At 35.9% G+C, this 23,854-nt stretch overlaps 1 long non-coding RNA gene across 1 annotated transcript; it reads right to left on the bottom strand.

Moving 5' to 3' along the window:
• Window positions 1-7,713: 7,713 nt before the first annotated feature.
• On the bottom strand, window positions 7,714-22,601 carry LOC126004145 (uncharacterized). Its single transcript, XR_007493842.1, has 4 exons — window positions 22,388-22,601; window positions 20,941-21,057; window positions 9,684-9,799; window positions 7,714-8,297 (listed from the first exon to the last, which is right to left on the bottom strand). It is a non-coding gene; the product is annotated as an uncharacterized LOC126004145 (long non-coding RNA).
• Window positions 22,602-23,854: the final 1,253 nt, after the last annotated feature.

The raw sequence follows: 23,854 nt of genomic DNA, 5'->3' as shown, positions 1-23,854 counted from the left end.
ATTCATTAAGGGGAGTGGACTTTATACTGAGATTAAGATTAATTGTCTATAGTTCCAAACACTCAACTTTATTATATCTATGTTTCTTGAAGTTCTTAGAGATAAGTATACATAAAAATAAAATGTCTGGGGCCAGAGAGATAGCATGGAGATAGGGCGTTTGCCTTGCATGCAGAAGGACAATGGTTGGAATCCCTGCATCCCATATGGTCCCTGAGCCTGTGAGGAATGATTTCTGAGTGTAGAGCTAGGAATAACCCCTGGGCTCTGCCCAAAGTAACCCATGGGTGTGATCCAAAAACCAAATAAATAAATAAATAAATAAATAAAATAAAATGTCTCCCTACACACTGAGAAAAGGGAAAAAATAGTAGATGGGACCCGGGGGCCAAACGGTCTCAGAAGCATAGAGAGGAAATAAAAATGGTCAGCTCCAGACACTCAAACCAATGTCATCAACAGTAGAATCAAGAGACCCGAACAATAACAAGCTATACACAAAATGGACCTGTTATGCTAGCAGTCTATGGGGCTAAGGGTGGAGGTACAGGATGCATGCTCGGAGCTATGGTGGAGGGAAGTCAGCACTGGTGGTGAGATATATATATAACAAATACAACTGCAAAAGACTTATAATTCACATTGTTCTCAATAAAAATAAATAAATAAAAATGAAAATGTCCTGGGTCTAAGAGATAGTATAGGGTTAATACTCTTGACATGCATAAAGTCAACCCTGGTTGGGGCCGGAGAGATAGCATGGAGGTAGGGCGTTTGCCTATTATGCAGTAGGTCATCGGTTCAAATCCTGGCGTCCCATATGGTCCCCCGTGCCTGCCAGGAGCAATTTCTGAGCCTGGAGCCAGGAATAACCCCTGAGCACTGTCAGGTGTGACCCAAGAACCACAAATAAAAAAAAAAGTCAACCCTGGTTATATCCCCAGCACCACATATGGCCATATATTCCCCAGATTTCTGTCCTTTCTGATTCCATGATCCCTGCGCTCAGTTAGGGTATAAACCCTGAGCACTGCTGTGTATGGCCCAAAAGCAAAACAAACAAACAAAAAAAAAGAGTGAGATTTAATTCTTAAGCAACTGTACCAACATAAGTATACTGAGGTAAACACCCTTTCATTTACTTCTTAATAATAAATTTCTATCCACCTATTACTTTTTTTTTGGTTTTGGTTTTTGGTTTTTCGGGCCACACCCATTTGATGCTCAGGGGTTACTCCTGGCTAAGCACTCAGAAATTGCCCCTGGCTTGGGAGACGCCATATGGGACACCGGGGGATCGAACCGCGGTCCTTACTTGGCTAGCACTTGCAAGGCAGACACCTTACCTCTAGCGCCACCTCACCTTCCCCCACCTATTACTTTTGATGTCTCTTCATATGGTATGCATGTTTGTCTGTGTGCATATTTGTGCCTGTGTATTCCTAAACTTGCAAAGAGTTGTGAAATCTATAAACTCCTGCACTTTGGGGCTCAAAAAAAGTACCAATGGATATTTATTTAGATAATAAAAAACTAAGTATCATTTAGAACCAGTATCTATAACCATCAAATACATACTAAGCACTATTCAAATTACTTACCTAATATAGTAGGTTGAATTTCTAGAAGAGATGAATTAATTCCTTATGTTACTATTCATATGCTCATCTACATGTGTTTAACTTTCTATTAGCACATATATCAGTCTTTAATTTCTATGTGTTAATTGCCCTGACTTGCTTAAGTAATTTTACACTTAATCAAATCTTTAGATATGTACAAAATATGAAAATAGAATTAGCAAAATTCTGCATATGTTATTGGATTATAAAGTTCTTCAAAAACAAAAAATGATAATGAACACTATCTCCAGTTAGAGAGAGATAGAGAGAAGAGAGAAAGAGAGAAGGAATCATTGGCCCACTTCACCTAACAATTCATGAAAAATAAATGGATACACCAATGATACTTTATTTCTAGGTAGAAAAATCATCTTGAATTCTGAAATTTAGAGTTCTGTTTGAAAAAGGACCTAAATATTTTGAGTTCTGTCATGTGTTCCTAAAACAGCCTTAAAAGTATTTCAGCATCAATAACAGTGCAGAAATTATGCAAGGAGTTCAGGAATGTCTTCAGTCTTTAAGCAACCATTCATTATGCAGGAGAAAATAAAACTGCTGAAAGGAAAGGAACAATATATATCTCTTTAAAATGAGATCTCTGGAAATGAGAAACTGAAAGTAACTGCCAAGCATCCAGGACTCCCAAGTTTCTACTTAATAATGCCACCTATATTTCACCAGAAATAAAATTTTATTAGTAACATGTCAAATATGTTTTAAAATACAATTACCTTTCTTATTTCTTTCAGTTTAAAAAACAATCCAATAGAAACTCTAAAGCATGACCCAAATATTTTCAAAAGTGAAAAAGACATATTTTAGATTATGTAACAGGTATACATTTTCCCCAAATAAATGTAGAACACCATCTGCTTGATATTTGGGTATATTCCCACATAATTACATTTCTGCTTTTTCTCTTTTTGCTGTTTATGACAAATTTATGAAATTATATTTTACAATAGCTATAGCAACATTTTATAACCAAAAATGAGCCTGACAGATATCACTTGGCATGCTCAATTAGACAATTTATGTAACTCCCATCACACCAAACCTCCACACCTTACCCAGACACTGGTAACTGAAGACAAATAGAAAATCCATAGTGTGGAGAAAGTGTCTCATGAAATAAAGCTTTAAAAAAAATCTTAAACAAGAAGGTGAAGATCCCATTACTGCGTTTCAGCTCAGATTTACTCAGATTTTTAGCACAGCAAGCTATTCATAAGCTTATCAGATTCTTTTCACATTTGGCCAAAGGAATAAATTGTAAAGTTCTTGTAAACCATAAGTAGAGTTATTCCTTAAGGTTATCAAGAGAAGCTCCCCTATCTAAATATATTTGGGGTGAGGGGGAGGCGAAGAAATTTACCACGTGTTATTTCTTGATTGATAAGAATCTCACATCCGTGACCCTTTTCTGGATATAATATAGGTAAGACTTTTTTTCACATAATGTAGGTAAAAATTTACAGTTACACTAATTTCTGTGTGTTTTACTCTCTAAAGCATTTGAATATGTGTGGCCAACTTGGAAAAGTAGTTTTTGATATTTAATATTTGCTTTATGTTACTTTAAATTTCTATGAGAAATAGACACAAATACATGACTTGAAAGTATAAGAGAACGGTTGAATGTATACTGTGCTTCAAGGGAGGTTAAGTCTAGCTACTACAAATATGGTTAATGGAGTAGTCATTTTCACCTCTCCTGGAAATGAAACAGATTTAGAGGCCACATTTTAGATCCACTTAAAAAGAACCCACGTTTTAACAAGATCTCCAATAAGTTAGGCACACAAAAAGATTGGGGTGGTACTAATATAGAGGACTGTTCTTTAATCGTCCTTCCTAGCTGTAAAGAAGGAGTTGGGTAAAAACAGAATAAATGTAAAGGGAACATTTTTGTCCAAAATGTTTGATTATGAATGCAACAAGTTTTTGTACATGGCCCAACATAAATACCTAAAAAAAAAAAAACCTCACACACTGATGCGTAGTAATCACATTTGAGAATGAAAAAAAATCTGTACATTACAATACCATATATTACATAAATAATCATAAACTTCTTAAATTAATTACATACAATCTTTCCTTCTTTCCAACCTATGATATTTTCTTTTTTTTATGATATTTTCTTTAGGAAAGCATAAACTTACATTGAATTGTAAAACCATGAATACTTTAGTAAACAATATTTTACCAATCAAGTACGATAGTTTTGAAAATAATTAGAATGAGAAATTATTATAAATTCTATTTTATTACACTCTGGAATTTTTTTTTCCCAAAGGAACTCTATCAGCACTGCAAATTGCTATTTCCAAATATCTTTGTGTCCCTTGCTAACAATGCTAGAGGGTGTTAGTTAGATGAAAGATGGTTAGTGCGAACCATGAGCTCCATTTACAGAGAATTGAAAAACGGGGGTTGAACTGAAATTTAGAAAGGAAATCTGTGGGAGAAGAGAGTGAAAGCTGGAGTGACTGAAGATCTCTCTAGTCTAAAGTTACAGAAGCAATCCACCAGCACAAGTGAAAACGAAGAAAATTGTCCTTCTAATCTTGTCTACAAATTTGTATTGTATACAAATTTCAGGCTGTGATTTTCTGATTATTTTTATACAAGGCTCTTCTTGACATTAACAGTACACTTATTACCGCTGTAAAAAATATGCAAGCTAGGGCAGTCAAAAGAGGTTGTTCTGTACTTGTCTCTTTCTCTCCCTACGACCTCTTGTGCCCCAGTGATGAACTAAGACCAAACATAATTTTCTTTCACAACACCGCTTTTCAATTGAGCTTCCAAGTACAGAATATACTTCAATACAGAATGTACACGTCCACTCTCCGATAAGTCCTGTATCAGTAGACCTTTCTTTTTTCTGTGCATCTTCTTAGTTGCAAATGCCTTTACAGATACGTGTTTAATAGCTACCCTATGGTTTGCAAAATGCAGATGCTATATCCAATGAAGTATTTTACTTTTAAAATAAAACTAAGCTTATCTGTGCTCTCCCTTCTCACTGAGCAATTTCAGCAAAAGTGGCTTGTATCTGTATACAGTTTGTATCTATATCTCCAACCAGATACAATTTCTGTTCACTACATGACAATGGATTCCTCTAACATAATTTATCCAATCTTAGGCTGTACACTAAAATTTGATGATGAGTTATAAAAATATAGGATTGCTATTTAGACTTTCCTCCAACTTTATTTATTTCTACTTTTATTTCTCATCACTCAGGACCTTAATTTCAAAGATATCTTACCACAATATAATACTTCATAGAACACAGATGTTACATAGACTCTAATCACTGGTGAATGAATCATGAGTGAATGAAAAAATATGGGTAATAGTGTTTGAAATCTACAGCCAAATAGAGCATATAACCATAATAGACCAAAAATGTACAATCATGTAAGTATCTCTTCTCACATTAAACAACTTTCATTTCTACATACTATTCTTTATTTTTCTGGTTATTTTCTTTCCCTTCCTCTTTTCTCCCCATGTTTTCTCTTGTCTCTTTTAAAATATGTTTTTTCCCTAGGCCTTTACACTGCTTAGTCAACCACTTCTGCTCAACATTACCAAAGAAAAGCGTTCGTATCATCTTTCTTATTCAAAAGATAGCACTTGCCACCCGAGAAAGGATATCTGGACTCATAAAATGTCATAACTAGTGTCTTAACTCTGACTTCTATCATAAAAAAAACTTACAGGGTTTGGTCATGAGAACATATTTGTGTACAAACTCCTTATAGATCAGACCTACATAGAAAATTGACAACAATCTTAATTGGTTAATTCAGAAAAGTTTACATGGTATAAACAAAAATTATTTTAAGTCAAGATAACATTAGTTTATTCCTTATCTATAAGTAATTCACTGGAAAATATTAAGTGCCCTAGAGCATATATTAACTAATCTGTTTGAAATCAACCTTTAAAGAAAAGAAATATATTCACAGATACCGCTGGTTTCTAAGACAGTCCCTTTTCTTTATAAATGACTATATAGATCGGAGAGCCTTTAATGATGTTATCAAATAAAACAGATTAAGTATTTGGTGAATTCCTTGTCCAAGAGTTCTGGCTTTAACATTTTTGACATGCATTAAATATTTCACAATTTATTGAAAATGTTCTCTCTTTTCCAAAGTATGTGCATCTCTGACTTCAGACAATTTTTAAATATAGCATTTTAAGTCATATTTATTATCATCATTATATGTTCTTGCATATATTGTTGTAAACCAAGTAAAATATTCATTTCTTAAATAATTTTAAACTATTAGGAACAATTCCGTTTTAACATATATGATGGTATAATGATGCATTAAATTTAGAGTTTGCCCTTTCGATATCCCTATTTTTAAAATCTACATTTTAAAATAAATGTCCTAAGAAATAAGGTATTTTGTAAATATCCAAAAAATAATTTAACTTTGGTGCCAAATGTTGACCCTTGATTGATTTTAAATAGTTTTATTTGTAGTTAAAAAGCTATTTCATCATTCAAACTACATTACCTTTTAAAAGAAGCAACAATTTTAAATTTTAAGTTAGAACACTAAAGCTTTAGTTCCTAATGTAATTGAACAGTTCAATAGAACCCTAATACTTTTTTTTTCAATGTCATACATCTGTGTGTATGTGTGTGTGCGTGTGTGTGGTCTCAAATAGTGCATGGTAATAGGGCATCTATATGTTTTATATCAAATATAGTAACTACCTAATGATCATGAGAGAGGGAGGAAGCAATGAATCAAAACTAAAATAAAAATTTCCTTGAATAACGGGTAGGTCTTTATGGTTACAAGATAACATTTAAATAGAGAATATACAATGTCAATAGATCATGGTAATTAAATTTGTGGGTACATGGGATTACTGAAGTACTGGATATCTTCTCTTGGAGTAGGACCTTTGATTATTGGAATTATGACTTGAAAGCATATTAGTAAGCAAATCATTTCCAAGCCCCTTACCAATGGTGTGGTCCTGTGAAAACCCTTATTTTAGATTCTTATCTTTATTATCATAGTCTCACTAACACTTGCTTTTACATCTTTGGTATTTTCTTGACTATACCTTTGGCACCTAGTTTCCCAATCTGTTTCATCAGTTAATGACAAGTCTTTAATTGGTATGCTGTATAGGTCATAGCTCTGGACATTGAAATCAAACATCATATTCAAACCTCAAAGACCATATTACGCACCACTGCAAACAATAGTTTCAGGAATCTATCCATTTTGTTAAATAATGATTTTTCAATTGCAAAACATAGGGAACTATTTAAACTTTGCCATCAAAAGCATTCTAAAACATTTTGTCAAAATTGAATCATCAACTATTATACAAAATCAGTGCAAAAAGTTTAACCCAGGTAGCCTTAAATGCACTCTTAGATGAAGAAATAGTTTTATGTTTAGTTTAAATTATTACCAATTTTGGCAGACAAGAACTTTGAAATCATCAACTTATTAAACAAATTTTACTTGCCTATCATCATTTTCCTGAGGATCACGGCCTATGAAACAGACATCACAAATAAAGCAATGAAGTCTTAACAAAAGGCCCAACAAAAATTTCAACCAATTCTTAGAAATAAGAGATGAGCCCATATGTAAGGCTTTTTCTTTATTTTTTTAATCAAATTTAACCTTTAGAGGAAAGTCTATCAAGGCAAAATTAAAAAATAAAATGGATCAGGTTGGGGTAGTCTGGTTGTTACATTCAGCGATTGGGTTGTATTGTTTGCCCCATCTTGAATTGTCTCTAATGGTATAAAAATGGTTCTAATTATTTGGCACAATGCTTGCCTTTGAGAAATAAAGTTACTCTTCTCATTATATACATAAATTAATTAAATTTACAATACACACTTAATCTTGATCTAATGGAGTGAAACATTATCAATTGTATTTTTTTTTTGGTTACTCTCCATTAAATAGCAGATTTAGGATTAGGGAGTGTAATAATTTTCATTGTTCTATAGAGACTTCATATAGGTTTTCCTATATAGATACAATTTTTTTTGTATCTTAAGGGGAGAATTTTGCCTCTCGCACTTATTAGCTACATTATAATAAGGGTAACGTTTTCATCATTTGACTTGGTAACAGAAAGGACTGCTGAGCAATAACCAGGGATCTCTTCAATCAGATCAGCATGCATCTCATCTTTGATCCAAAGTGCATGGGTAACTAGTGCCATAGGTTGACATCTTCACTATAAACAGTTCAGGCATTTAGAAACAAAATGGACTTAACAGTTACTTTAATTCATCTTATAAATAAGCAACTGAGAATTTTGCTCCAAGTGGCTGCTAGTATAGCCCATCCCATAAATAGCATTCTCCGAAGCATAAGGCACAATATGATATGAATGCAGCTCTTCATAATAGAGGGACTGAGAACAGCATTCTTGTACCATAAACTTCAGCCGTTTTCTTGTATCAGAATAAGCAGTCTTATAACAGGGAGCTTCTTTAAAGTATTCATAGCTCTCTTTCTCCGTCTCTAGATGGATCTTCCTCAGCAAATTGTTAATTAACACAGACCTCCTTAAATAGGTTTCCGGGTCTTCCAGAAACCTGAGCTTCTCCAGAGAAAGTTTGAGAATGCAAGTCCTGTCCTCAGGCAATATCAGGTGCTAGAAAGCAAACACATCATTACATCCACATATTTTTATTTGCTTATTTCGTTCTTATAATCCCGTTCCCAAGTTTATAATAAGGGCTAATGCCAATGGTTTTCAAATTTGTTTTTATATTTTTAATTTATTTTATGTCACTTTTTATTTTTAAGCACTGTTAAAGAAAACTGTTTTATGCAGAGGATGTCCAACATCACACCCACAACTAGCGTGTTCCCCCACCTCCCCTTGCCTCAACCAACTTCACCCATTCCCCACTTTCTTCAGTAAGTTCTGTAGATCAGTTCTCAAATTCTGTTGTCTTAGGTCATGACGTGTTATTCCCGTAACAGTTTTCTGCCACGGCATACATAAACATTTAGGGGCGCTCAGCTCACCAGATGTATTCTTAGATTTTCCTGGTGGGGAGAACTGAAATAACCCCCACGGGGTTCCTCTAAAGGCCCGTTGTGGACGCCGTTTTTCCCTACGTGGATGGTTGAGGAATTTCCGAAGAGATGCATAGCATTACATTTTCGGTCATTATTTGGCTACTCTCTGTAATCTCAGGCAAAATTGTGGCCTCTATCAAACAGTTTGGCTCAGAAATTCTAACACCAAAGATTACTAGATAACCCTTTTTCTGGATAATATTTAGCCCTAATAGCAAAGACAATGTTTTTTCTCTTTTTCAAATATGTCCTTGCAGCTGCAGTTTCTGGTAATCAAGGGTGAAGCCAGAAATCATACCCTAGTCTATTGACTCTTCTCAGTAAGGGGAAATGCATTTTAAGGGATTTGTCTTCTTTTTCTTGGCCTTTGAAACAATAGAGCACAGCCAGTGAAGTTCATGTTCCTAGATATTTTCTACTTCCTAATAATCCTGATTTTGCATTTATTTGAAGTAAGCTTGCAAAGAGTTGCCTTGAGTTGTATCCTTCTCCTTTGTAACTTAGATTTTTTACAGTCACACCCATAGCTTAGGTATTGTTACTGTTGTACTTTGCTTTGTGATTATAATTATTCTTCTCTACACTTAAGGCTGCTTTACCCCTGTAAATCTCCCTGCTCAAAAAATTAAACTTGTCGCACTCCTGCCAAAAGATGTGTTGACTCCACATACTCTGTGTGTTGTTTCATTATTTCATATTTCGCCACCTGTGCAACCCACTCGCCCTAAAGTGCATTCACCAAAATCTCACCGATGGCTGTAGGACAGAAACTGCCTACAGTAGGTTTCTATATATCTGACATATGAAAGATATTATTAGATTCTGTTCCTTTTCTTTTGTATTTCTGTGTATTTTATTATGTACACGGTTAACTATATTTTTTAAAAAATTAAAAGCAGAGCCCTTTCCCATTGAGAAGACAAAAAATGAAAAATAATAAATAAACACTTACTTTTGGAAAATACCCATGGTAATCTTGATGTAAATCTTCTTCTTCTGCATATTTTCTCTTAAAGTAGGCTACTTTCGACGTTGTTAATGTATATAGTAATACTTTTGTCAGATAAGCTAAACAAAATTAAGTTGGAGAAAAGTCAGATTATATTGGAGCAAAGATCATGTCATAAATTCTACTTGTCAACGGAATTGCTATCCCCAAAATGTAATACTCTGTATTCAATAAGTCGCATGGTGAAGCAGTCAGTATTAGTATTTTCAGAAAAATGCTATCATTGAGATCCAAAACATTTATACTCTAAATTGTAGTTTTTTATTTACTTATGTATACAGCCTCCTAATAATACTTACCAAATCTCTATTTAACATTATGCCATAATTAAAAAATATATACCCCTAAATGGGGCCACAGCAATGGCACAAGCAGTAGGGCATTTGCCTTGCATGCTATTATCTAGGACAATGGACTGCAGTTTGATCCCCTGGCCAGGAGCAATTTCTGAGCACATAGCCAGGAGTAACCTATGACCATCACCGGATATGGTCCCAAAAGCAATATATATATGTACATATATACCAATATATATATATGTATATATATATATATACCAAAGTGATGTTGAATCACAAAAAATAAAAATAAAAAAGATTTCACATTTATAACATTTTTAGTTAATCAAAGTAATTACAAGGGGCATTAAATAATATTGGGTTGCTCAACTTAGTGTAAAATAGTCAGTGATGCTTTACATTCTAAAGAAATAACTATAGACAATTTCCTCTTATGGCTAGAGGGTTTATACTCCTAACACATGACTTAAAGGAGGTTTAAGTTCATTTCTAATTGTAAATCTTGATCTGATATAGATCTGATATATATATAGATCTAATATAAAGCGACAATCTTTGTTTTCTTTTTTTAATACTATTGCTACTAAGGATTCTGATGTAAAGTGAAATTTTCTGAAAGCATATTTTTATTAAAAGAATAATTTGATTCTAAGGAAGTTCTTAGTGTGTACTCTAGGTGGTGCTCCTATAACAGAAAAGAGACAATTTCAATAAGAAAGGCAACAGACAAGCTTCTAGGGAAAGCACTGAATGAATTTATAATACAAACAGTCTGACTTAGCACTCATTCAACCTCTGGGAGTCACACCAGAAAGTTAAAATATCACATACTTTACACTGAACCTACACCTTTAAATATCCTTAGGTGGGAAAACCAGTTGATTCACAAAATGAGTAGTTTATTAATGTGTTGGATAAAAAAATAAGGACAAAAATTAAATACTTTTGTTTGAAGTATTAAATCTCATAACTATTAAACATTGGAAAATTTTCCCTCCAACAACCCGCTAGTTTTTCTTTTTCTGAATGGCATCTATATTACTCATTCTGCCTGCAGCTTTTTGTAGCTGTATGGATTTTCTAAACTATCAGGAAAGCCTACAAAATCACACCTACAGGAGTCCAATTTTTTACTGACACCATGGTAGATTAAATAAAAGTCAGAGTGAGTGCCTTAAATTAGAGATGGCATGTTTCATAAAACCAGAATTTTATAAGAATTTTAAGCCACTGGCAAGTCTAACCTAAAAAGAGATGATGTGTGTGTGACCATTCATAATTACAGAGAAGACAAAAAATTACTAATATATTCCATAAGTCCTGAATTCAATAGACAAAACTCAGCTAATAAGTAATTTGAAAAAAATTTCAAAAGGTTAGAGGAAAGGAGAATAAAATTGATATATTGAAACAAAAGTAAACACAATTGCTTAGGGACTGATTACTATGGGGGTTTGTTTTTGTTTGTTTTAGCTTACTTCGGGGATTGTTATTATTTGTTATATATTTTTGTGTGTGTTTGTTTGCTTTTTTGTTGTTGGGGTTTTTTGGGGTGGAGGTTATTTTAATATATTAGGGTGGGGCACCGCTGGTTGTACAATCAGGGATCACTCCTGGCAGTTGGCTAAAACTTGCAGGCAAGCACCCTCCCACTGTAATATCAATCTAGCCTTTTACATATATTTTTAAAGTACTTAACCAAACACTTATATAAACTTTTTTGTTATTCTATGAAGCCAGCTAATTACTGAATCTAAATTTTTTTTTAAAACTTAGTACTAATAGATGTCTCATTGGCTCTCAACTGTTAGTGAGCATCAGAACCATCCTTAAACAGATTGCTGGTTCCACCCCCAGTTTCTAATTTGGTAGGTTTAGGTTAGGAACAGAATTTTTATTTCTCACTCATTTCTAGGAGAGGTTGATGACTTGGGCTTAGATATTACATTTTTGAGAGAGTCTATGTTTTAATATGAGACAGGAAGAGTAGTAATACTACAAAGGCAAGTTTAAAAGCACAGAATTTAGCCAACTGATTGTCTTTTTAGAATGCCAAGCAATTGGCTTAATTGAATTGTTTTGTTATTATTATTGCTACATTGGGTACACTGGCTCAGATGCCACATCATCATGACCAAAGCCAGACTGCCTTTTAACTAAATAGTGAAGAAAGTATGAGATCATTTTTCAACATAAATTCTGGGTTCACATTAAAAAACATCAATGAACATTAGCGTTATAAACAGAACAGGTCAATGACCCAGTCAAAAATACACTGAATTACCATAAAGAAAAGGATGCTTAAAAAAACTCAAAATGAAATTTCGATTATATACAAATCCTGCATTTTTTCAAAGTAATCAATATCTATAGAATTTTAGAACCAATTTAAACACTTTTAATGAATTATACAACTGAGGACTGGTTGCAGGTTGTTAAACCAAGTGTTAGATACAATATTTTGTTGTATTACATACTGTGGTGGAAGATATTTGTATTTAACATATTAAGATCTATATTATATATAACTTTATATATATATAATGTCTCCAAGGTTCAGATGAGTTTATCTGGTCATCTTCAAGCAATTACCTAAGATATACATAAAAGCATCAGATCATGAAACCAGAATAAATTCTTGGGGGTCAGAATGCTATATGTGAATCCTCAACTCTATGGGCTACACATTTAGCTACTTAGTTTATTGCTCTTAAAAACACCCCCATGTGTTATAGAAATACTGAAAAAGCATTCACGGCTGGGATCAGCTTGACAATTACCTCCTAGCAGGCTCTTTAGCTATTTAAAATGTTTTCAACATCAAATTTTGTGAGAATGCTTTTAGCTACTTTAAAGCTAAAATATACAGCAAACATAAGTTCTTACATTGGCTTTTTTTTGCTGGATTGGAACTCAAAAAAAGGGCTGAAAACTACTTATTAGTCACTTGAATCAACCCCCAAACTTTACCAATGAGGTACTCGATGGTTTATGATATGCTAAACAGTTCAGTTTTAAGTTTCAAATTAGATAGAAGTGCTTCTTTGAATTCCAGCTCTGTTGCTTCTGAAGGTGTGTGACCTTGAAAAAATTACATAAACTCTTTACAAATCTCATTTGCAAAGTGGGGATAGAAATAATACTGGCTCATAAAATCACTGAAATAATTCATGAAAAGTGACTGGCACTGTGACTAGCATAAGGTTTTTTATTCAATCAAATGCTAATTCTTATTGATGCCAATGGGCACAGATAGATCATAAAGAAGCAATTCCACCTTGCTTCCCAGAGATACTAGCTTATAATTAGAGAATTAAAAGATTGTAAAAGAATGCTTCAAATTGTCAAATTGAAAAATAAAGTCCATGGGGATAAGAGAGATGATACAGTACAGGTAGGGCACTGGTCTGTTATACAGCCAACATAGAGTGGGTTCTTAACACCCCATGTTGTCCCCTGAATACCACCAGTAGTGATTCTTGAGCACAAATCCAGGAGTAATCCCTAATCAACACCACCACGCGAAGGAAGGAAGGAAGGAAGGAAGGAGGAAGGAAGGAGGGAAGGAAGGAAGGAAGGAAGGAAAAGGAAGGAAGGAAGGAAGGAAGGAGAAGGAAGGAAGAAGAGGAGGAAGGAAGGGAGAAAGGAGGGAGGGAGGGAGGAAAGAAAGGAGGGAGGGAAGGAGGAGGGGTGAAGGAAGGGAAGGAGGGAGGAAGGAGGGATGGAGGTAGGGAGAGAGAGGGAAGGAGAAAAAGGGAAGGAAGTAGGGAGGGAAGGAAGGAGGGAGGGAAGGAAGGAGGGGAGGGAAGGAGGAGGGGTGGAGGAAGGAAAGGAGGGAGGGAGGAGGGATGGAGGGAGGGAAAGAGAGGAAGGAAGGGAGAAAAAGGGAAGGAAAAAAGGAAGGAAGGAAGAATGTAAGGAAGGAAGGAATAAAACAAGGAAGGAAGGAAGAATGTAAGGAAGGAAGGAAGAAAACAAGGAAGGAAGGAAGAATGGAAGGATGGAAGGAAAAAAGGAAGGAAGGAAGCATGGAAGGAAGGAAGGAGAAAAATAAAATGTCTAGGTAGTATAATAACTCCAAGAATTAATTGTCCTTTGTATAATGTTTGGGGTATTAAAATGTGAATTGTTTTTAAAACATCTAATAGCCCTTTGGAGAATTAAAGTTTATACTTTAAGAAATATATTCAAGAAATATATATGTAAATTTGTTTAGCTCATTCTCTTGTAACTAAAAATAGCAATTCAACCAGAATTGAATATTTATTATTTAAATAACACTGATGATGAAATAGATAAAAATAAATAAAATTACTTTTCTTAATAACAGCTTCATATTCTGTACCATGTGCTCTGAGAACAGCATACAAATTATAAAACTGAATCGGGCTGAATCTAAACTTATCTCTGAAGGCAAAATGGTCAATCTATTTGGGGGCAAAAGCTACAAGGCTAGACCCGTGGTACTAAGGGGGTAGGGAGGTTCAAGATTCTGTGCTCAAGAGACCAACTCCAACTCCAGGACTCTTGCATGCATCCATATACTCAACCCTTTGAGATATTTTCTGCCCTCCCCCTTATATGGTTTTTCAATGTAACGACTGGGTACACAATAAATCTTCATGGTCTCAACATATTTCATAACACAAAATTTCAAATCTAACAAATTAATTCACAGAATGCAAAATAACCATCCCACCCTAATCAGGGCTCTGTCAGTACAATCCATACACATTTCTTTAAATAAACACTTAAAATACAATTATTAACAATTGCTCAAATGTTCTTCTTGCCACTGTCTCCAGCCAACTAAAATTGTATTATTGTACAAGTGATTTCATTTGGTACATGGCTCAGGGGCAGTACATTAAGAAAAGATCATCAGCAAATTAATTTACAAACACTTTGAGGGAACAGACGATAGTAAAAATATAACTGGTGTCATAGTCGTCTGTTTTTTGTCAAAAACTGTAAAATAATAAGGTGATGAGTTTAATGTATCTAAATTCTGGTACGATTTTAATTTTCTTCACCATAATCCTTTGATCAATATATTGCAAAAGCAAAGTTGAGACCGTCTCATTATCTCATTAGACATGCAGCCACAGACCAGAAAACAAACAAACAAACAAATGTTTGACCTAATGGAGGACATAAATTAGAGATTCCATTCTCTGATCAACAGCAAGTTACAGTAAAGCATAGATCTTGGCTTCCAAGCTCTCATCAATTTCCCTGAATATATGGTATTACCTGATAATAGCTCTCAAGATTATGTATTCCTTCCTATCTAAATAATGTTTTGCTGGTAGCAAAACTTAGGAAAATGCTTCCTTAAGATCTTATTTTTTATCTATAGCTAGCCTACTGTCACTCAGCTATTCTAAGTACATGGCTTAAAATGCTTTTACATAATTTCTGGTCCTATTTTTTGGACAATATATATTATTTATTTGCCTTTTGTTTGGGGCCACAACCTGATGCTCAGGGCATACTCCTGGCTTTGCACAGAGGAATCACTCCTGGTAAGATCAGGGAACCATCTGGGGTTCTGGGGATCAGACCTGGTTTGTCCATAGGGAAGGCAAATGCCTTACCTGCAGTAAGATGGCTATTTTATTTTTTTTTTTTGTGTTTTTTTTGGGGGGGGGGTCACACCCGGCAGTGCTCAGGGGTTATTTCTGGCTCCACGCTCAGAAATTGCTCCTGGCAGGCACAGAGGACCATATGGGGCGCCGGGATTCGAACTGATGACCTCCTGCATGAAAGGCAAACGCCTTACCTCCATGCTATCTCTCCGGCCCCAAGATGGCTATTTTAAAGAGCACCATTTAATTTACATCCTTAATTATTAAATCATTAATCATTTACATCATTTAAAGGACCTACATTTTCTTACGGAGTAAAGTGGAAAACAATATCATTGTGCCACATTTTAATGAAATAAAATGATTAATTTGGGTTTTGTTGTTGCTGTTGTTTTAGTTTTGTGTTTTGTGTTTGGGCCACACCCAGCTGCACTGAGGGTTTATTCCTAGTTTTGTGCTGAAGAATCACTCCTAATTTCTCTTAAAGACCACATGCAGTGCCAAGAATCGAATCAGGATCGAATGCATGCAAGGGAAGTACATAACCCCCTGAATTATCTCTCCAGCCTCACTCGGTGTTGCTTAAAAATGAGTTCCTGAGTGTCTGTCCTATATCTATCCTTTTTTCTGTTCAACAAACAGTCACTTCACTCTTTTAAAAACAAGGTTATGTGCCCCCTTCATTAGTAGTACTGTGCTATAAGTAGGACATTTGTCATATCTTTAGTAATAAACATTACATATCTTTAGTAATAAACATGCTACATTTGAAATGGTCATGCTCTGCCTTTAGCTTTTAGCAATATACCATCAATTATGTCTCTCATAATCCCTTGCCTAGCACCTTTCTGGATAACTTGCTTCTTAGGAGTAAAAATCAATACCAGTTGTTGCTGTTTCTGGGACACACCCAGTGGTGCTCAATGATTACTTCTGGTTCTGCGCTCAGAAATCACTCCTCACAGGCTCTGGGAACCATATGGGATGAAGGTGATCAAGCCCAGGTCAGCTGTGTGCAAGGCAAAAGCCCTGCCACTGTACTTTTGCTCCAGCCCCATTGTAGCAGGTTTTTTTCCCCTCTTGTTAAACACTGTGGTTATAAAGATGTTCATGATTGGGTTTCAGTCTTACAATGTACACCACCCTTCACTAGTACATATTTCCTGCCACCTATGTCCCCAGTTTCTCGTCCACCCATCCTGCCTGCCTCTGGGACAGACATTTTACTCCTCTTTTCTCTCTCCCCCATTTTACCTCCTTTATAGGCACTGTAATTTGCACTATTGATAATGAAGATACAGTGCCTATTATTTTATCTGATCAGCACCAGTTCTTGTCCAGCATGATCAATTCTGATTACCAGTGTTTTAGGGGTTCCTTCTCTACCCTAACAGCACTGTTCCACTATTTGTGGGGAGCTTCCTACCATGGACTCAAAATCAGTTTTTATCTATGAAGCAATCAGTTTCTGTAGATTTATTATCCATCCCTAGCACAATATTTCTTCTATTGGTAGCTCAAAATTACCAATAAGAGGAAGTTTTTGGAAGTCTTCCCTAAGAACTTCAAAAGATAACAATAGCCATTGGTTTGAAAGGGTTCTTCAAGCAATTCTATGTTGCTCGGTAGGGTCTAACACAGTCATAAACTATTAAATAAAAGTTCCTCCAGTTTCACTCACTCCTCTTATTCCATTGGTCATGACTATTAAACCAAACAGAACATCATGCAATTCAAATCTACCATGTAATTTGAAGTTAAGTTAGATGCTGTCCCAAAACAATACTTCTTGCATGATCTGGCCACTAATGAGAGAGAAGAAATGTGTGTGATTGGGTTCTGTGGGTAAAGTTTCTGATTTATGGCCCTTCCAAAGCACATTGTGTTAAGATGATGTTTCCTTTCACTTTATCTTTTCTCGTGGAAATTAGGAATGAATCAAGTAAAATTGACAAATCAATCATGTTGCTAGATAAAAATTCCAAGAAATAGTTTACCAACCATATTTAGGAAGATGCTGTAATTTCCTTATAGATCTCACTCTGTGGCTGTGCTTTAAACCCTAATATATTGAAGAAAGTGAACTTAAAAAAAAACCTGATGTACATCACCTTCATTATCTTCCACTTTTATATGGCTATGGGTATGAACATATCACAAAAATAAATCTATCCAGGTATTCTAGGAGGTTTGGAGAAAAGTACAAGAACTAAAATCAACTTCATACACTAAAAATACATGAGAATTTGTTCTGCAGGTTGGGATCCTTTACCCTCATTCGTATGATACCTAAATTATGTAATCATCTGAAATTATCTTTTGGAAAAATAGTCTTATTTTACATGGAACCTATCTTATAAATATCTCTAGGTACTTCATTAACTAACATTATGTTCAAATTTAAGCACAGCCTCTCCGTTTGAGGTGGTCTTATTCCCACATCAGATATAAAGAAATGAGCTTTATATCTGATATAACTATATGCAAATGATATATAGTTATTTTGTATAAAGTTTGTATATATAGAATTGATGCTCTTATTCTTTTTTTTTTTTTTTGGTTTTTTGGGCCACACCCATTTGATGCTCAGGGGTTACTCCTGGCTAAGCACTCAGAAATTGCCCCTGGCTTGGGGAAACCATATGGGACGCCGGATGATCAAACCAGGGTCCTTCCTTGGCTAGCGCTTCCAAGGCAGACACCTTACTTCTAGCGCCACCTCACCGGCCCCTGATGCTCTTATTCTTGAATTGATTCTTTGATAATATCCCTAGTTTTTTTTTGATGTCTCTATCTCATACTATTTTATATAGTTTTTATAAAGCAATCCAAAACAATACTTTGTGTGCTATACCACTACAAAGGAGATTTCTCACTTCAAGTCTGTCCTTTCTTCCTTTATGAGAATCAGTAATATTTACAATACTGTTGTATCTCTACCTATGATCAAGACTTTCTGCTGTGGGACTGGAGTTATAGTACAATAATTAGGGTACTTGCCTTCCACACAGACTTCCTAAGTTCAGTCATAGACAGGTACATCAATGATCCACTAAGCAAGCCTAGCAGAAGTGATCCTTGAGTGCAGAGCCAGAAGGAACCCCTGAATACTGCCAGGAGTTGCCAAAAATAGATCTAAATACTGTTACTGCACCTTACATTCTGTATTGTACAATGTAAAATATTGTTTTTAATTTTCCAAATATAAAATTGTATTACAATATTGAACAGAACATATCAGGCCCTTAATATTTTTCATTAAGATCCTCCTATCACCCCTACTGAGAGTAAATGCAATATACTAGATAAAAGTTATTAACCTGATTTCATCAGGGAAAATTACACAATAATTGCATGACTAAAAGTAGTAATATTTAAAATATATATACTGATGCTCTTCAGACAGATAAAATATGCTAAAAAGTGGATAGAATAAAATGATTGACAGGATCAGCTCCCCCCCCAAATTTAAACTTCTCTCAGTTTAGTGCAAATGGTTTTGCTCATTATTAAATTATTATTTGACTTAACTGTTTCTGGATTTTTGAAGCATCTGACAAACAGCATATGAACTAGTTTGCTTTGACAAATAGAGAAATCTGAACTAGTTATATCTTGGCTTAGTGCTCTTGTTGGATATTGGTGTTTTGATAACTAGAGCCAGCTGGCCTGACTCCTCATGGAGAGTCCAGATGTGGAAAGAGGCAAGAGACGCAGGATCTTGTTCAAATCTTTCAATATTTCTCCTTTTCAAAACATTTTCTAGGTTTCAGGAAAGTAATATGAAATAAAATACAACACTTGGAAAACCTAAAATATTCCAAACAGGAAAGTTCTATATTAGTTTCAATTTTAGCATTGCTTGATCTCCCTCAGCCTTTTCTAAGGCTTTGTAGCCCTAAGTGTCACTGCCTCTTTTTTAATTTATTATATATGTGTGTGTTCATATTATATAAGCAAAGCTGAATTTAAAATTAATTGGTACAAGATTCTTAAATACACATTGGTGGGATTTTTTTTCACACTCTATGTTGGGATTCAGCAATGCCTCTAGTATTAAATGCTTATAATGATAGATTGAGTTAGTTTATATATTTAAAGCTAATAGTCCTAATGCATGCTGATTCATGACTCCTTAAAAGACCTTTTCATAAATATTGCACAACATATACTCTGTACATTATACATTCATTACAGAATCAAAATTAAAATTTAAGAACCTTTGACATTTGACTATTTGTATTTTGACAATGATCTTGAGGAAAGGGCAGACTCATTCACATAAATTAAAGAGTATTGAATTATTCCAAATGTATATGCATAGTATACAAAAATAGGATGATATGAATAACTAATGCAAAAAATATATACATAAGACAAAACCAGCAGTTTCTTTACTCAAACTTTCCTCAGATTGATAGCATGAACAGAATGATAGATACATCTCATGGTAATTGTCTATAAATCTTATTTTTCTCTTTGGTTTTATTTTCCATCATAAAATATAGTAATAATGATGAAGATAGCAGCAAAAGGGTGAGTAGTGCTAAAGCTAACACATTTAATGGTTGAAGGGTCACCTCTAATGTTCAAACTGTTAAACTGAAGAAACTTCAGTAAGTGATAATGGAAATGAGTGGTATTAAATTCTTGAAATATAAAAGATATATAAAAGCACTAGGGTAATTTTTCAAATAGGTTTGTTTCTTTGGGGAGGTGCACAATTAGCTGTCTGATTAAGGAAGTCAGAGAAAAGAAAAAAAAAAACACATAGCATATTTTATTGAACTCAGAGGTAATTTCCTAGGCTGGGAACCTAGGAACTACACATAGATAGCTCAGTAAATGGAAGAGTTATACAATGCTAAAGGGCTGAGAACTCATTAAAGATTCTATCCATGAAAGAATCAAAATTGAAAATGAATTTAAAATCCTTAACACTCATGAGTTTCTATCATCATGACCTCAGTGTAAATTAAATTAAAAAATACCACAATACTTTTTTTGTAACTTAAAGACGTCTCTTCATTTTCTTCATTCAGACATGCATCAGTAAGTCCATCAGGCTTCTCTTGACATGGTCCCTGACCCAGTCTATCTAATCTCTTCTTCCCCTGTTTCATTGGGTCTTTAAGGAGAAAATCTGCCAACCCACAAATGTCCTTACTCCAGAAAACCACTATTGACTTGTACCCAGCAACCATTTCTATAAACGAGCCTTATATTGATCTTGTAAGTTATGGTAATGCTACATTAGCATTTTATTTCTTGATACATATTTAAATAGTATTTTGCTTTTGAGTTAGTGATTACCTGGTAATGCTGAATCAGTCTGAAAAGTATATCTCTAAGATAGCTTCAGAATATCTGGTGAGAGTTCCCCTTTGCACAGCAAGCATTTCTCACAGCCTTGGGCTCATGAATGGTCACCTGAGATTGTGAACAAGGATACACTTACAAATAACACTGGAAAATAAAACTTGCTCTGAAATAGCTATCAGGTCAAAAGGAATCACTAAGACACTATCAAAAATTTTGAGGTGGAGTCGGTCTAGATCAAACAGATAAGCCTTCTAAAATATGAATTTTTAATATGCTTCAGTTTGGATTTTAAATAGGAGGAGGCTTAGCTATTCCAGCACTTTGAAAGAAGTACTATTCTCACCAATATTTACTGGAAATTATTTTGGAAGAATTATGTGGGGGGGAGTTGATGCTCCCCCTAATCAGAGCCAAATGCTATGCAATTTGATGTTGAGTGCTATATTTTGTATGACTTCAGGGCATTTTTCCCTCTAAAGTTAACAACCCAACAGTTTAGTCAAAACAGACTTCTTCAGTCATTTTGTGGAATTTGCACCGCGTCTCACAAGATTTTAAATAGCTAAATGGCACTTTTCCTTTCAAGACTGTTTTTTTCCTTTCAAAGGCCATGTTTTTTTTTTTTTTTTTTTTTGGTTTTTGGGCCACACCCGTTTGACGCTCAGGGGTTACTCCTGGCTATGTGCTCAGGAATCGCCCCTGGCTTGGGGGGACCATATGGGACGCCGGGGGATCGAACCGCGGTCTGTTCCTTGGTAGCGCTTACAAGGCAGACACCTTATCTCCAGCGCCACCTTCCCGGCCCCCAAAGGCCATGTTTAACGGCACCTTTTTTCTACATAGATGTATGCTTCCAGATCTCATCATCGTCTATATTTAGAGAGATGAGCTTTCCAAAGGAAGATAGGCAGCCAATAAGGAGGATCCCGTTTAAAAAAGAGGTGAGTTACTATGGTTACTTTTCAGTGAAGGGCTAGCTCCGGCCAAATGGACCCTTTCCAGAGCAAGACCTTCAAAAAAGAAGGTTGCTCTTCAGACGTGTTGATTCAGGAAAGCGACACTATGCTATGTCATTTTAGTCTGCAGCTGGGAGCTTGCACCGGCCAGCTCTCCAAATGTACTTAGCTAACAAAGTCAAAGGCTCTTTAAAAAAACAAAACAAAACAAGAACAAACAAGGAGGGCTGCAAACTTCCCAACACAACTCTAAACACAATGACATCCTGAAGAACCAACCCCCAGATCTTAAAAAAAAAAAAAGCATCATCAAATCTGATAATTCTGCAAGAGCAACTTGCCACTTTCCAATGCCTGGTGTTGGAAGGGGGTGGGTGTCTCCAAACATCTTCTATTCTTAAATACATGAGGTGCAAGAAGGAGGCACCTGGCTGCAGGAGTCCCTTGCAAGACTGACTCCGTTGCAAGTCGAGTCCACTCACCCGGAGGGAGATTGAGGCATGCAGCTGCTTGGTCCAAGAGTGGGGTTCGCTGCTCCCTCCTGTTTTCGGGGTGCTGTCACTCTTCGGACAGTGGGATGTGCAGATGGAGAGAGAGAGAGAGGTGACAGAGACAGCCAAGGCGGCAGCAGCAGCCTTAGCAGCAGCTCAGCTGGCTGCCCGGGCTTCCTGCAGGTCCTTTCCTCTAGTCTCCAAAGCGCCTCTCGCTCACTCGGGGTTCGGCCACGCTAGGCGGGCGCGCAGTTCGTTCTGGGCTCGCATTGGACCAGCGGGAGCAGATGTTACCCGGTTGCTAGGAGCGTTGCTAGGAGGCGATGACGCCCCTTCCACCGCGCGCGAGCAACTTTCCAGGGAGGTCGGGTGCGCTGGCGGAGGTTTTGGGGAGCAACGCTGCAGAGCAGGGGTGGTGAACTAGGAGCCTTCCAAGTGGGGTGTGGGTGGGCTGGGGTGCTTGCAAGTCGCTTAAACTGTGTCCCCAGAAAGCGTCTGAGAAGCTGCAGCTGGGAGAGCATCTGGTAGCTGAGCGCACGGTTTTGGAGCTCAGTTCTCCAAGCTGGGGATGGGGGACCCTGTACCCATGATGCTGGGACACTCCTGTTGTTCTCTAACTGGGTGTCACCATAGCAGGGAAATAATTTGAGGCAGCAGCACTCACAGCAACTATGGTTAGTGCCTTTTAGAGGTTCAGATTTCTTGTGGGATGACCTTGGTCAGATTAGAAGTAGGACCCTGGACAAAGGAAGATAGAGAGACCTGGAGCTAGGCATGAATGATGAGGATAAGAGCTTTTGCCCAAAGTGTTCCTGTTTATTTCTGCACATTTGAACAGCTGTTAGATTGGAAAGAGGGAAATACTAAGTAATGCATGAAAATCAGACCAGAGCCTCATTCCTCCTGGGATTGTCTGTGGTTGTCTACTGGCTTGTAACCAACGACTTCTGGAAAAAAATATGTTTCTGTGGTCTAATATAACTACATTTCTGGAAGCTAGAAAGTCTTCATTGTAAAACAATGGTCAATTACAACCTCAGGCTGATTTGCAAATGGTCTTAAAATAAACACACACACACACATACACACACACACACACACAAGATTTTACTGAAAGAAGGTGTGATTTAGTCATTTACACTTTAGCACAAATTGACTCAAGGCTTTGTGCCATCTCAGAAGTCTCACTCAAGCTCGCTTAATTTTTCACCTCTGTCTTTTGTTGCTCTTCAACAAGGTTGTTATTCCTGGGGTATGTGTGTATGTGTGTTCATATGTGTGTGCATATGCTGATACATCAAAGGGGACAAATTTTGGTAGCCAGTAAGACAAATAATGAACAGAAGATGACAACCTTAGTAGAAATGTTGCCCAAAGCTGCTCTCTGCGACTGACACTAATTGATGAAAGAGATACAACACATCCTTGATTTCTAGAGGGTCATCCAAGGGCCTAGAA

This window comes from Suncus etruscus, chromosome 3 (assembly GCF_024139225.1).
Source record: "Suncus etruscus isolate mSunEtr1 chromosome 3, mSunEtr1.pri.cur, whole genome shotgun sequence".
NCBI classification, from domain to species: Eukaryota; Metazoa; Chordata; class Mammalia; order Eulipotyphla; family Soricidae; genus Suncus; species Suncus etruscus.
This window is presented reverse-complemented; position numbering and strand designations above follow the sequence as displayed.